Below are 15,902 nucleotides of genomic sequence, written 5' to 3'. Positions count from 1 at the left end.
AGCTTTCAACTAACAATAGCAAGAGAACAAACCAAAATTGGTGATATAAGTAAATTGGAAAGTTGTTTAAAATTACATGCCCTTTAAACTGTAAAGTCTCCCAATACCTTCCACTACAGGGAAATACGAAATTCCCGGTAGGAGTAAACTCTGGAATATTCAAGAAGTGGCATGATCTAGGCCTGAGTAGGTTGATACAACTCTGGGACCCAGTGAGGAAATCAGTTAAATCCTTTGACGATTTAAAAACAGAGTTTCAAATCAACAATAAGGAATTATTTGCATTTCTGCAAAGTAGACATCTTCTGCTTGAACTAACGAATGAGACAGGTTGGAACTGGAGCTTGGGTAAATTGGAAAGCTGGGTTACCCTGTTTAAAAACGGTATTAGGTCCATCTCCCCGTGCTATCAGCTAATCAAATCAGGTAAAGGTGAAGTAGAGCTAGAGAAAATTACCTCTATATGGAATCAGCTGTTACCACAATCCAGTATTGATATAAAAACTATTCAAATTTCAATCTGCAAAGTGGCCCAGGCTACTCTCTCAGCTACCAGGCAAGAAATGCACGTCAAACTTCTCCATAACTCATATTTTACCCCTAAAAAGGGCTACAAAATTCGTAACTCTAGTTTTTACAAATGTCCAAAATGCTCGCTCCCTGCAGTGGATTTAATGCACATGATTTGGAGTTGCCCCAGAATAAGGCATCTCTGGTGGAAACTAGAGTTCTGGTTCAACAAAACTCTCAAAATCTCCCATCTGGGTCTTACACAGCTACAGATTATTTTTGGCCCCAGGGAACACAACCCATATGATAAATTGATACTTCTCTCTATCCTGGCAACTAGATACCTTATTTTTAAAAAATGGAAACTGAGGGCAATTCCATCCATTCCAGAGATTAAGAATTGTCTGAAAAAACAATGTCTATTAGAACAAAGGGATACCAATTTAGATAATGATTCAGACATCAGACGATTCTTTGGCAAATGGTCAGTTTTTATCAAGTCATTACCAGATATAGAAATGAATGATCTTATATTCCCATTTAGAAATTCGGAATTGGTGCTCTTGGGCGCCTGGTAGGGATTGAGTAGTGGAGAGGAGCTGGGATGTTCCCTTGGAACTGTCTTTTGCTATGTGGCTTCATGTGGGGGGGGGGGGGGGAGGAGAGGGTTCTTCTCCTTCCCCCTCCCTTCCTTTCCCCCCCCCTTTTTTTTTGTCTTTCCTTCCTTTCCTCCTTCCCTTTCCCCCCTCCCCTTTTTTTTTTTTTTTTTTTCTTCTTTTTGTGTAAAATTAAAAAACCCAATAAGGTATAGTCTATGTAAATGCTTAGTATACATATATGCTGTCTTCTGAATGACGTGCTATTATACTTCCTGTCAATATTTTGCATGATGACACATATTTCTGTGCCTCAGAACAATGTGTAGTTAAAATTGTATTCAAAATTGTGCAACTAGAAGATATAGTTGAACGCTATCCATGTATATTTATTGTTCACATCGACTGGACTCAGGATATGGGTCCAAGTCTTTTGTTTTTCCTTTCCTTTTTTCCCTTTTTTTTTTTTTTTCTCTCGTTCTTTCTTTCTCTCTTTTTTGTGTGTGTTTTGTTGTGTCTTTGTTCAGTTGACGAGTGTTTAATTGTTGTTCTGCGTATCTAAAATATAAAAACCCCAGCTATGTGTACAAATATTTAATATAAGGGTATTATTGATTCGGTAAGAGAAAATGAAATTTGTTGTTCTGAATTTGTTTCGTTTTGTAGTACAATATGTCTTACCTGGCCCTGTGTGGCACAAAAAGGTTGAATTCATTTTATTGTACACATTGTTGGATATAAATAAATACATATAAAAAAAAATATTACATGCCCTATTTGAATTATGAAAGTTTTTTTGGACTTGACTGTTCCTTTAATTTAAACAAATGTGAAAACCTACTAGGTATTTCCACTGATGATTTGGACACTTACATGCTAGTAACCACATTCAAGCAGCCAATATAAAGAAAAAACACCCCAAATTAATACATTTTTAAACTATAGATAGGTAAGTAAATGGGTATGATTTTGGCTGCATAGTTTAACCCCTTCGGTACTGAACCATTTCACACCCCTGTGCTAGAGGTGTATTTAGTCAGCACTGATTACATTTGAACATTGATTTCAATATTTTTCTGTGTAGTGTACAAAATATAAATCAAAACTCAAAAAGATACAATCCTTAGTGCTTAAAATCACTGTAGTTAAACATAAAATTTGTCCAATTTAACATGTAACTCTTTCCAGTGCAAACCAAACTGGCACAATTTAAAAGGTAATCATTGGATATAAAACATTATTAACTAATTTCGAGGCACAAATAAAACCAGTGTGTATAATACTAACTTTACATTTTTACTCAGCTGGTCTCTCTTCAAGTTACAAGACTTCTTCCAGATACCCCCCTCGCCCAATCTTCAACCAGTAAATCACTATTAATCAGCATTCTTGTGTTCCAGGAGTCTCTTTGCAAATCCCCTGTATGCTGTGTAACACCATCACCTATCTGTTTATGACACATCTTTCACATCTACCCATATCCTTAAAGCTGACAACTATAATATGGGACCCACAAAAAAAACCTTGCTTTTTCAACAGACCAAGCACTTTTAGAAAATATTTTTATTTTTCAGATATACCATTATATGGTGAAATGCCACCATATGAAAGGCAATTTTTTTTTTTAATGTTTGTGTCATTTTCTAAGGTATTTATGATAAATAGCAGAATAGGAGACATTATAACGTAACTATTTCAAACACATTTTATTGTCAAACATTTAGGGGTCAATTTATCAAAGCATCAACTGAAAATATGCTTGAATTCTGTGTCGTATTTGTTGCGAGATTGATCCGCCGTAGTTATCAAAGCATCAAGATCGGCAAATGTTTAAATTTGTGACGTGAAATACGATCCTGCGATCTCTATCCGATGCAGATCGATTACAGATGTTTCAAATTCACATTCGACTCTATTTGACATTTTTCCCAATTTATCAAACATTTAACAGGTACGCTCACGTGTATTCTGATGCAGCGTACCTAGTTTTCAATCCGCCACCCTTAAGGTCGTGGATGCCATAGAACTCAATGGGAGTCTGAAAACACAGAAAGCTTTTGTTTGATGCTGCAAGAGATTGAAGTAGATGACATAATAAAAGTAAATTAGAAACTCTATTAAAATTGTATACCCTTTCTAAATCAAACAATATTATTGCTCCACATTTGGTGCACTAGTAGATATAGGGATGAAAATGAAAAATACATTACAATTTATGGATTATGCTACAAATTTGTCTCTCATTACAAAGCAAGGGGACAATATTATTTCTACAAATTTGTTGAAAAGTTTTGCCCCCAACTTGTCACACTAATAGAGAGATTAGGGATGGGCGAATGTGTACATTTCCGAATTTGAATGTTAGAATGAATGTTATTACTGAAATTCGAATTACAAACCCGAATGTTGATACAAATGAATATTCTTAAAAATTCTATAATTGAATGCAATTTACAGTTTTTGAATGACACTTTCGAATTCGAATGTTTATAATTAGATCGAATGTCCACATTCGAAATTTCGAATTTAGCATTCTATTTAAAAATAACTATTCAGAAGTTCAATAGTTCATTTGGTAGGGAATCTAGTAAATTAATACATAATAGATACAAATATATCAATTCAAATGTTTCTATTTTGATCGAATATTGCATAATTTGAATATTACATTTAAAGAAAGCATTAGAAATACTATTACAAACATATAAATTCAAATTTTTCAAATTCGAATATTGCATAATTCGAATATTACATTTAAAGAAAGCATAAGAAATACTATTACAAATATATAAATTCGAATTTTTCTAAACTAATATTTTCGAATGTAATCGTAAAATTCGAAACCGAACATTCGAAAATCGAATGTTAGAATGTTATGTAAACATTCAAAATTCAATTTGAATGAACGAATGTGTTAAAATTTGTTTCATTTTTCGAATGTTGCGAAATATTCGCCCATCCCTACTAGAGCTAAAAATGAAATAAATACACAGCATAATATAGCAAATATACATTTTAAACTATCACTAACTAATCAAAATGCTCGATACTTGTGTCATTGATCACTCATCAGAACTTGTAAGTGCCATTTGTTAAATTGTGTATTATACTTTGAAAGTATGTATATGTGAATTTAGAATTAAAGATAAACATTGATGCTGACATTAGGACACACAGTGTAATATTTTAGACAAGGATTTTAGAATTCGAATTGATGTTTGATTCAATATAATCTTAAGCTGAAAGCTCAAAGGGATAGCCCACCTAACATTAAACTGTTATGATTCAGATACAGCAGAAATTAAAATCACCTCTTTACTGTCATGCTATTTTCAGTGTATTTCTTCCTTCTCTTGAATTTCTTTTATAGTAAGAAATGTCATCTTATATGCCAGCCCATTTTATAACACCTGTGAAGGGGTGGTTTTTAAAACTAGATAGCAATCAGGAGGGGTTACACAGGTACAGAGAGAAAACTGTCCCCGCTCTTAAAATATCCATTGTTTGCAAATAAATACATATGATACCCTGATTACATGTTATATTTGCAATTATTCCTGCTCAGAATTATACTAAATGTACACTATATACATATAGTGATATAAATAAACACAGAGATATGAAAGACAACATTGTTTAAAACAAAAAAAGGAATTTAGGGACATGTAAATATGTTTGCAAAAGATTTCTGACATAACACACACACACACACACACACACATATATACTGTATATGTATAAATATATATATATATATATATATACACACAAGTATGTGCAAAGATATATGTGCAAATTCTAGCATTAATAATCATTTATAAAAAAACTAAATATGAGATAAAAGCATATCATGACTTCTAGATATACAAATACACATTAATTTATGTGAAAGTATATAACAGCTTTTTTTTGTATAACAAATAAATATAAAAATAACTTTCTATGAGATATTGTTTGTTGAGGTATAAATGTAGCTATTTCTTGGACATTAACAGTTGAAAAATAAAAGATTAGCTTTAGAGAAATGTGTTTGTTCATGGACAGTAATGAAATGGTATAAATAAAGTTGGGAAAAACCTGAATAACCGCAGCATCGATGACTGTTAGTTAACAACAGTCCGATGCTCTTCGCACCGTACTTGACACACATGTTTTTGACGGATTTTTTGATAAATACGGGTATCGTATTCAGATCCGCGTCAGCGATGTCTGCCGAGCGTATTGACGCCGGTGAATGCACTGAGATTGACGCTTTGATAAATTGACCCCTTAATGTCAGTTCATCTTCCCAAAACATTTTTTAGGATTTATATCTGTATTGCTCAATAAAATGTAATGTAAAACTGGAAAGATGTCACTATTTAAAGTAAAAAGTCAATCCTAGCGTTTCCGAAATGCTAGGATTGACCATTGAAACAAATAAAGGGGACTTTCATTCATGAAGTATAAAATACTTAATGCAGAAAGCTACTTTATTTGTTTCAAGCGTTTGCCATTCTGAGCTGCTCAGGCAGCCCACGGCAGAAAGCTGTTTTGCTAGAGAGGTGACGTTTCCACCTCTTAGCAAATATCCATGCGTGAAATCCGGCTCCCAAGGGCACCAAGCTGTATTTTCCACACAGTTATTGGCTAAGAGGTGAAAACATCACCTCTCTAGCAAAACAGCGTTCTGCCGTGGGCTGCCTTAGCAGCTTAGAATGGTGAACACTTGAAACAAGTAAAGAAACTTTCAACATGAAGTATTTTATACTTCATGAATGAAAGTCACCTTCCCGTTTTCATTTAACTGCATGTAATAGACACTACTTTAAAGAAAATATGCACAGATACTGATATAAAAATACAGTATAAAACCTTTTAAAAACTTACTTAAAAGCTCCCAATTTAGTACTGTTATTGAGATTGGCCTGGGACACCCACTGGAAGGGGCTGATAGCAGATCTCCCCTGCATATGAAAATACCTATTTTACAAACAGAAGCAGTCTGAATTCTGTATACATTAGTATTCATCTAGAACTTTAGGGCTTGGTTAGAAGTCTGAAAATAAACACAATTATTTAAAAAAGAGCAAAACATTATATTTTTACAAAAACACACCCAGATGGGCTATATAAAGGGATCATCTATAAAACATTTATGCAAAGAAAAATCTAGTGTATAAAGTTAATGTCCATTTAAATCAATCATTGTATTACACCATTGTTTGTATACATCTTATTTTGTATGTAACAATATTACTTTCTGCAATGGAAATATTTGTAAGTGTTGAAAACTTGCAATAAAAAGGATTAATTAAAAAAAAAAGTAATGTAAAAATCAGAGTATAAAACATTGTTTTATCCCTTGGTCCCATTTTGAACTTTATTCAGAAAATAAGGCGGTATAAAATATGTAACCAGATAAATTTAGCTAAAACTTAAAATTACACAAAATTTAGATTTCTTTCTAATGACACGGTGAGTCCACGGATCATCATCAATTACTGATAGGAATATCACTCCTGGCCAGCAGGAGGAGGCAAAGAGCACCACAGCAAAGCTGTTAAATATCACTCCCCTACCCACAATCCCCCAGTCATTCTCTTTGCCTGTAGTGCAAGGAGGAGGTGAAGTTTAGGTGTATGATGAGAAGTTTTCTTCAATCAAGATTTTTTTTTTTTTTTTTTAGCAGAGTAAGCTTATTCTGTTCTTTTCTGGGCTCTAGCCTAGTCCACATCAGTCTCTTCAGTAGGGCAGTGGTGGGTTGTGAGCACTTGAGAACTTGTGAGGTACAAGCCTCACTGCGTTTTCTCAAGAATCTGCTGCCCTAACTAGAAAACCTGAGTAGGTTTACTCAGTTTTTCTCTCTTCACAGGTCCATGTGAGGTGCTGTACCCTCTCAAATCAGGTGAGCTGTCCTGCTGCCGGACAGCACTTTCAGGTAAGTGCCATTTTAATTTTCTTTTGCAAGGAGATTGCTGGCACTTGTTATAGCTAAAAGCTGTCTTATTTAATATGGGACTTTATTAAACCTTAATGTTTGGGGTTTCTTTTAGGCAGTTTGGGCATTGACACTGTGAGGTGATTTATTGTGGCTCAGTGTATTATAGTAGTTTTTATACTTTAACTTTTGGTCATGGAGATTACTGTTGTAAGCCAGGTTTTTTCGGCAGTTAGGGCTCTGTAACGGCTCTGTATTTAAAAATGAGCTGCAGGACAGGTAGGCACCTCAGTAAAGCTACTGAGGTGTATAGGTAGCCTGAGGTCTATTTGGTTTGTTGCGCTAACACACATTTCTATTTAAAGATACAGTACACATTTATTTTTTATTTTCAAATAAATCATTTTTACACTTTATCATTATTTATTACATAAGATGGATCAAGAGGCTTTTCAAACCATTATCCCAGGTGAAGTTGCTGCTTGTCAGTTATGTTTTGATGCTCAGGTGGAACCCCCAGTTCCTTTTTGTTCCTCATGCATTGAGAAAACTTTAAGTTATAGAGATAAAATATTTGGCCATGAGCCACCATTATCCCAGGCAAATGCTGTTCAGGTGTCTCCTGTTGCAGATATGCCGCAGCTTTCTCCTTAAGCGTCCCAATTTTTTTTCAGTCTCCACATACAGTGCCCTGTGTTTCCTCTTGCAATCCTGTAGGATTTTCTCTACAAGACATTGCTTTCCAGGTATCCCTTCTGGTATCTGAGGCCTTGGCAGGTTTCTCCATGTTGCAGGGAAGGCGTAAAAGGAAATTTAAGGAAACAGTTAGTAAGGTTTCTGATCAAGTTCTGGCTATACAGAGTGTCCCTTCCCATAAGCCTGATGAAGAAGACATGTCTGTAGCATCTGAGGGGGAAATCTCAGACAGTGTAATTCCTTCTTCTGATGCTGAAGTGGTATCCTTCAGATTTAAGCTAGAACACCTTCGCTTATTACTTAAGGAGGTATTGGCTACTTTGGACGACTCCGACAACTATCATAGTCAATCCTAAAAAGTCTATTAAATTGAACAAATACTTTCATGTTCCCTCCACGGTGGATGTTTTTCCAGTTCCTGACCGTGCTGCGGAGATTATTGCTTTCTCCATCTCCTATTTTTAAGAAGATGTTTCCTATAGCGGATTCTATTAAGGAGTCATGGCAGACGGTTCCTAAGGTAGAAGGAGCGATCTCCACTTTGGCCAAGAGGACTACTATTCCCATAGAGGATAGTTGTTCTTTTAAAGATCCAATGGATAAAAAATTGGAGGCTTTACTAAAAAAGATGTATGTCCACCAGGGTCTACAATGGCAACCTGCGGTGTGTATTGCCACTGTCACCAGTGCTGCAACTTACTGGTTTGATGAGTTGTCTGAATCTCTTCAGATGGATACCCCTCTTGATGAGATCCAGGACAGGATTAAGGCTCTCAAGTTAGCCAATACCTTCATTACAGATGCTTCCTTACAGGTTATTAAACTGGGAGCCAAAAATTCTTGTTTTGTGGTCCTAGCCCGCAGGGCCTTGTGGTCTGCAGATGTTTAATATAAATCTAAGTTCATTACAAGGGTAATGGTTCATTACAAGGCTATTCCTTACAAGGGTAAGGCCTTGTTTGGACCTGGATTGGTGAAAATTATCTCAGATATTACTGGAGGGAAGGGTTATTTTCTTCCTCAAGATAAAAATAATAAGCAGAAGGGACGTCTGAGTAATTTTCGTTCTTTTCGTAACTTTAAAGGCAAGTCTTCCTCCAAGCAAGATCAAGCCAAGCCTTCCTGGAAACCCAACTAGTCCTGGAATAAGGTAAAGCAATCTAAAAAGCCTTCAGCTGATTGTAAATAAGCATGAAGGGTTGGCCCCCAATCTGGGAGCGGATCTTGTAGGGGGCAGACTCTCTCTTTTTTCCCTGGCTTTGATAAGAGATGTACCGGATCCCTGGGCAGTGGACATTGTCTCCCAGGGATACAAAATAGGATTCAAATCTTTTCCTCCCAGAGGCAGGTTTCTCCTCTCCAGATTATCTGTAGACCAGATAAAAAGAGAGGTGTTCTTACATTGTGTCAAGGACCTTGCTGCCTTGCCACCCTGGGGGTAAGAGTTCCAGTTCCCTTTCAGGAAAGGGGTCTGGTATTTTACTCAAATCTGTTCGTAGTTCCCAAAAAGGAGGGAACCTTTCGACCAATCCTAGATCTAAAATGTTTAAACAAGTTTCTCAGAGTGCCATCCTTCAAGATGGAGACTATACGCTCCATTCTTCCCTTGGTACAAGAGGGTCAGTTCATGACAACCATAGACCTAAAGAATGCATACCTTCATGTTCCCATTCACAGGGACCATCACAAGTTTCTGAGATTCGCATTTTTGGACAATCATTTCCAGTTCATAGCCCTTCTATTCGGCCTTGCCACAGTTCCCAGAATTTTTTCAATGGTTCTGTTGGCTCTTTTAGCTGTGCTTCGATCTCGGGGAATTGCAGTGGTTTATCTGGATGACATTTTGGTTCAGGCGCCATCTTTTCAACAAGCAGAATCTCATACAGAGATCTTATTGTCTTTTCTTCAATTCCACGGATGGAAGATGAATCGGGAAAAAAGTTCTCTGGTTCCAGCTACAAGGGTCATATTTTTGGGGACCATAATAGACTCCCTGTTAATGAAGATTTTTCTGATGGAGGTCAGAAAAAGAAAGATTTTCGACTCTTGTCTTGCAATTCAGTCCTCTCCATGGCTGTCAGTGGCTCAATGTATGGAGGTAATCAGTCTGATAGTGGCTTCCATGGACATCATTCCATTTGCTCAGTTCAATCTCAGACCTCTGCAGTTATGCATGCTCAGACAATGGAACGGGGACTATACGTTCCATTGTCACGTGTAGATCTAAATCAGGGGTCAATAGACTCTTTTCTGTGGTGGCTTTCTCAGGATCATCTCTCCCAGGGTACTTGCTTCTGCAGACCCTCCTGGGTGATTGTGACCAAGGATGCCAGCCTTCTAGGATGGGGAGCAGTATGGGGCTTGTTGAAGGCTCAGGGCTTATGGACCCAGGAGGAGTCAGTCCTGCCCATAAACATCTTGGGGCTGAGAGCAATCTTCAATGATCTTCTGGCCTGGCCTCAGTTAGCCTTAGCCCGGTTTATCAGATTCCAGAAGGACAACATAACCTCAGTGGCCTACATCAACCACCAGAGGGGAACTCAGAGTTCCTTGGCCATGATAGAGGAGGCCCAAATTATTCAGTGGGTGGAGATCCACAACTGCTGTCTTTCTGCGATCCACATCCCAGGAGTGGACAATTGGGAAGTGGATTTCTGAGTAGTCAGACTTTTCATCCCGTGGAAACTTCATTTGGATGTGTTTTCTAGCTTGACCCTCAAGTGGGGGCAGCCGGAGTGGGATCTCATGGCTTGAGGTCAAGAGATCAGCAGGCATTTCTGATCAATGCTCTGGCAGTTCCTTGGAACATCAGTCTAGCATACTGTCAGTATATTTATGAAAATCTTAGCAGTATTCTCCAAACAATGTGTGAGTATATGGCAGGGAATATATTTAACAATCTTCCTTTAGACTGAACCCACAATCAATATACTTCTACTAAGACAACAAATAAAATTAATATAAATACCTGAACTCTTTTATTTAGTTAATATCCATGAACATTTTTGAAATATATTTGCAATAAAAGGAATATGACATAATATTATATGCGCTTGAAAACGATTTAAATATGCTATGCAAAGTTCATACACGCTTACCTTTAAAACCAACCTTATTTATAAATAGCCTTTAACATCCAAGCAACAGTGCTTATAATCAATAGGGTAATATATATATTCTGCTATTTAACTGCAATTTATCCTAATACAAAATTAACTTACAATATCAGAACTTGCACAGATGAGTTACTTAACAAATCAGATACAGATTTAAACAATATGTAGGCTGTGACTACCAATTTAAAATACAATATACACTTCTGAATTATTATTATATATTTGCATAGATGAAACAATTTAAGATTGGGATAGTTTAACAATACATATGCTATGAAATGCTAACTTAAAATCCAAACTATTTCTTTAACTCTGCTACATACAGCAATAGTAAATGTTTACTTTAAATGCTTGCATACAAATAGGCAGGCTAAGAGCTACCTAAAACGATGACACACAGTTTAAAAGTACAATCTGCTCTTTAAATCTATTAACTGTAATGGCTATGCATATAACTTATCTTACAATAAAACCTTGTATACATCACCAAATAAACAGCAATCCAGTTTCCAATGTTTTTCAACAGATCCAATTTCACCTCAGAAATTCAAAATTGGGGATAATGCATATGGAGTCCAATAGTAGGTGTGTGCTTTAATAATAACCACAGTAGTTATTTCCTTCAGGAGTCAGCCAACCACCTCTGATCAGTCTCTATGCTGGGGTTTAAATCATCTGATTTCACCCCTCCCCTTTTTTGATTATTTATCAGTCATTTGTGAGTATTGGAAACGCCCACGGAGCCTTGTCCCTTGTCATTGGATAATTGGAATATCTTATTTTTAACAGGCAAAAAGCCTTTTGGTTGTAGTTCTCGTATGGAAACACCGGGTGGCAGCATTATAAACAGACACAGCAATATATGCAGCAATACCATTTCTAAACATTTGAACAAACTTAAATCAGTATTTCTATGAAATGGTTATTCATTTTATCATAATTTACTGCAACAACTATTCACAATATTTGTTTTGGATAAGTTATATCTTAATGAATTTTCTGATCATTTTGATATGAAACATCAAATACATCTAACATTATATTAAAATAATTTATATTTCATTTAGCCTAACAGAAAGTTTATATTTCATAGTCATATCACATCAAAGTAACTTCCATATCTTCATCTCACTATATTTTAAGAGATGTATTTAAAACTTTATAAACATTTATTGTACATTCATATGATATGACTTATTTAATCTCACGCAGGCATTCCATCTGAAATAAAGTAATAAGTGTCATTTATTATTTTATTTTTATTTTTTAGTTTCACAAATATCTATTCATGTTCTTAAAAACACAGAGGCTGAGGTATTTAGTGCACCTATTTCTAAGTGCATAGATTGATGCCCATGAACAATGGTTGTCTGCAATAAAAAAAAAAAATAATTATTAGAAATGATCCAAGCATTCATATGTATTTGATGTAGTCATTACTCAACATAGCAATCATTCATTTAATATAAAATGTCTCAGTCCCATATATATACCTATCTGGGTTATTTGAATTATTCCAAACACATATGAAACTAGTATTGTTCCCTTTGCAAAAATGTATTTATTTTTATTTAAAATCTAAGTACAGTTGTTTTGAAACCATGTGCTGTTATCCTAATGTCTTCACTGCCCTTTCAGTATTCAGCTTCCAGACTTTTTGTCTCTTACTCACCACATGGGGTCCCCTGCACCTAAGTGCAAACTCTGAAACTCTCATAAAACATGTTACTTTTGAGATCCTATTACACCTTTTCAGTTTGAAAGACAAATGGTATCCTGATTCCAGTCTGCTAATTCCCATCTCATTATCTCTTAAATCAACAGCCTTAGACATTTATGTTTTTATTAACTGTATGGGGGTAAGGGATGCTCTGAAGCTTGTATTTTTAATTAAGGAGCAAATGGTTTTGGTCCTGTCTCAAACTGTAAGTTGATTATAGCAAATTTGGTATGGGCCTCATGTTCACACTTTAGCTAGGAATGACTCTTTTAAAGTAATCCTTAAGAGTTTCCTGTGTAATTGAAAAAGTGGGGAAGAATTAAACCTGTTTGAAGTCAGTTCTTCTGAATGCAATGAGTTATTTTCTACTGATCAGTGAAATATCTGATCAAAGATACAGATTTATTAATCTTGAAATATATGATTAAAATATATATTTATTAACCTCACATATACCTTGACAATACCTGTTTCCTCCGTTCGCTCTCCTTCCAAGAGTCATTGCTCGAATCAAGCAGGAGAGGGCATCTGTAATTCTTATAGCCCCGGCGTGGCCTCGCAGGATTTGGTTTGCAAACCTAGTGGAAATGTCATCCTTTCCACCTTGGAGACTGACGCTGAGGAAGGACCTTCTACTTCATCCAAATCTTGTTTCTCTGAAGCTAACTGCTTGGAGATTGAATGCTTAGTTTTATCTAAGCGTGGATTTTCAGAGTCGGTCATTGAGACCTTGATTCAGGCTCGTAAGCCTGTGACTCGCAGGGTTTACCATAAAATCTGGCGTAAATACATGTATTGGTGTGAATCCAAAGGATACTCTTGGAGTAGAGTAAGGATTCCCAGGATTTTGTCCTTTCTCCAAGATGGTCTGGAGAAGGGTTTGTCGGCAAGTACTCTAAAGGGTCATATTTTGCCATTGTCTATTTTGTTACATAAGCACTTGGTGGATGTGCCAGACGTGCAATCGTTTTGTCAGGCCTTGGTAAGAATTCAGCCTGTGTTTAAACCTGTTACTCCTCCATCCATCTTAACCTTGTTCTTAAAGTTTTACAACAGGCTCCGTTTGAGCCTATGAGACCCATTTATCAAATGTCTGTCGAACCTGATCCGACAGTGTGGATCAGGTCCGACAGACATCGCTGAATGCGGAGAGTAATACGCTCTCCGTATTTAGCATTGCACCAGCAGTGCACAAGAGCTGCTGGTGCAACGCCGCCCCCTTCAGACTCGCGGCCAATTGGCCACCAGCAGGGAGGTGTCAATCAACCTGATCGTACTCAAGCAGGTTGAATTGTGGTGATTCCTGTCCGCCTGCTCAGAACAGGCAGACAGGGTTACAGAGGGTTCATAACTGCTGTTTCTGGCAAGTTGCAGGCAACTAAGGACTTTCGTCAGTCTTCTGCATTGTTTGCTTTTCTGGGAAACGCAAGGGTCAGAAAGCTACGGCTACTTCACTTTCCTTTTGGCTGAAGAGCATTATTCGCTTGGCATATTAGACTGCTGGACAGCAACCTCCTGAGAAAATCACAGCTCATTCCACAAGGGCTGTTTCTTCTTCCTGGGCCTTCAAAAATGAAGCTTCTGTGGAACAGATTTGCAAGGCTTCAACTTGGTCATCTTTGCACACTTTTTCCAAATTCTATAGATTCAATACTTTTTGCCTCGGCTGAGGCTTCTTTTGGGAGAAAGGTTCTTCAAGCAGTGGTACCTTCTGTTTAGGTTCCTGTATTGTCCCTCCCTTATCTGTGTCCTCTGGCTTGGGTATTGGTTCCCAACAGTAATTGATGATGATCCGTGGACTCACTGTGTCATTAGGAAGAAAACAAAACTTATGCTTACCTGATAAATTTATTTCTTGACACAGTGGGGCCTAATTATCAACGTGTCTACTTTTCCTGCCTTCGCCGGTTCAATACGCCCGCCTAAGCTCGCCTACCATCGCCGCCGCGGACCTGCAAAATTTCGCCTAAGTTATCAATAAAGCTGTCAAAAAGCCGCGCACCAAGTACGGGGCGATGAGCAGCGGACTGTGAGAGTTATCACTCATCCGATCTCGCTGCTCTTCGGCTTTTTTACAGCTTTATTGCTAGCCTGTCACTAAGCACCCACACTAACTTCACTGTTCTACCCCCTATACCGGCGCCCCCAGAGCCCCCCGCAACTCAATAAAGTTATTAACCCCTAAACCGCCGCTCCTAGACCCCGCCGCAACTCTTATAAATGTATTAACCCCTAAACCGCCGCTCCCGGACACCGCCGCCACCTACATTATACCTAGTAACCCCTATCCTGCCCCCCCTATACCGCCGCCCTCTATAATAAAGTTATTAACCCCTATCCTGCTGATCCCGGACCTCACCACAACTAAATAAATGTATTAACCCCTAAACCGCAGCTCCCGGACCCCGCCGCAACCTATATTAAACTTATTAACCCCTAATCTGCACCCCCTACACCGTCGCCACCTATAATAAATGTATTAACCCCTATCCTGCCCCCCCACACCGCCGCCACTGTAATAAAATTATTAACCCTTAAACCTAAGTCTAACACTAACCCTAACACCCCCCTAACTTAAATATTAATTAAATAAATCTAAATAATATTTCTCTTATTAACTAAATTAATCCTATTTAAAACTAAATACTTAACTTTAAAATAAACCCTAATATAGCTACAATATAAATAATAATTATATTGTAGCTATCTTAGGATTTATTATTATTTTACAGGCAACTTTCAATTTATTTTAACTAGTTACAATAGCTATTAAATAGTTATTAACTATTTAATAGCTACCTATTAAAATAAAGAGAAATTAACCTGTAAAATAAAAACTAACCTAAGTTACAATTACACCTAACACTACACTATCATTAAATAAATTATTCCTATTTAAAACTAAATACTTACCTGTAAAATAAACCCTAAGATAGCTACAATATAATTAATAATTACATTGTAGCTATTTTAGGATTTATATTTATTTTACAGGTAACTTGGTATTTATTTTAGCTAGTTAGAATAGTTATTAAATAGTTATTAACTATTTAATAACTACCTAGCTAAAAGAAATACCAAATTACCTGTAAAATAAATCCTAACCTAAGTTACAATTAAACCTAACACTACACTATCATTAAATTAATTAAATAAATTACCTACAAATAACTACATTTAAATACAATTAAATAAACTAACTAAATTACAAAAAATAAAAAAAGCTAAGTTACAAAAAATAAAAAAAATAAGTTACAAACATTTAAAAAATATTACAACAATTTTAAGCTACTTACACCTAATCTAAGCCCCCTAATAAAATAACAAACCCCCCCAAAATAAAA

The 15,902-nt window shown here is 36.4% G+C and overlaps 1 long non-coding RNA gene across 2 annotated transcripts in view; it reads right to left on the bottom strand.

Moving 5' to 3' along the window:
- Nucleotides 1–15,902, bottom strand: part of LOC128657748 (uncharacterized) — a 115,357-nt gene that overhangs the window by 62,005 nt on the left and 37,450 nt on the right. The window contains exon 3 of one of the 2 annotated variants that reach the window (XR_008402122.1): nt 2,652–3,173. The exons of the other annotated variant lie outside the window; for it this stretch is intronic. This is a non-coding gene — a long non-coding RNA (uncharacterized LOC128657748). Of the gene's footprint in view, nt 1–2,651; nt 3,174–15,902 lie in introns of those variants that run through there. 2 annotated transcript variants of the gene reach the window in all.

The sequence above is a fragment of the Bombina bombina genome, chromosome 4 (assembly GCF_027579735.1).
Source record: "Bombina bombina isolate aBomBom1 chromosome 4, aBomBom1.pri, whole genome shotgun sequence".
Taxonomy (NCBI): domain Eukaryota; kingdom Metazoa; phylum Chordata; class Amphibia; order Anura; family Bombinatoridae; genus Bombina; species Bombina bombina.
The sequence above is the reverse complement of the archived record's forward strand: the minus strand, read 5'-3'. Positions and strand labels throughout refer to the sequence as shown.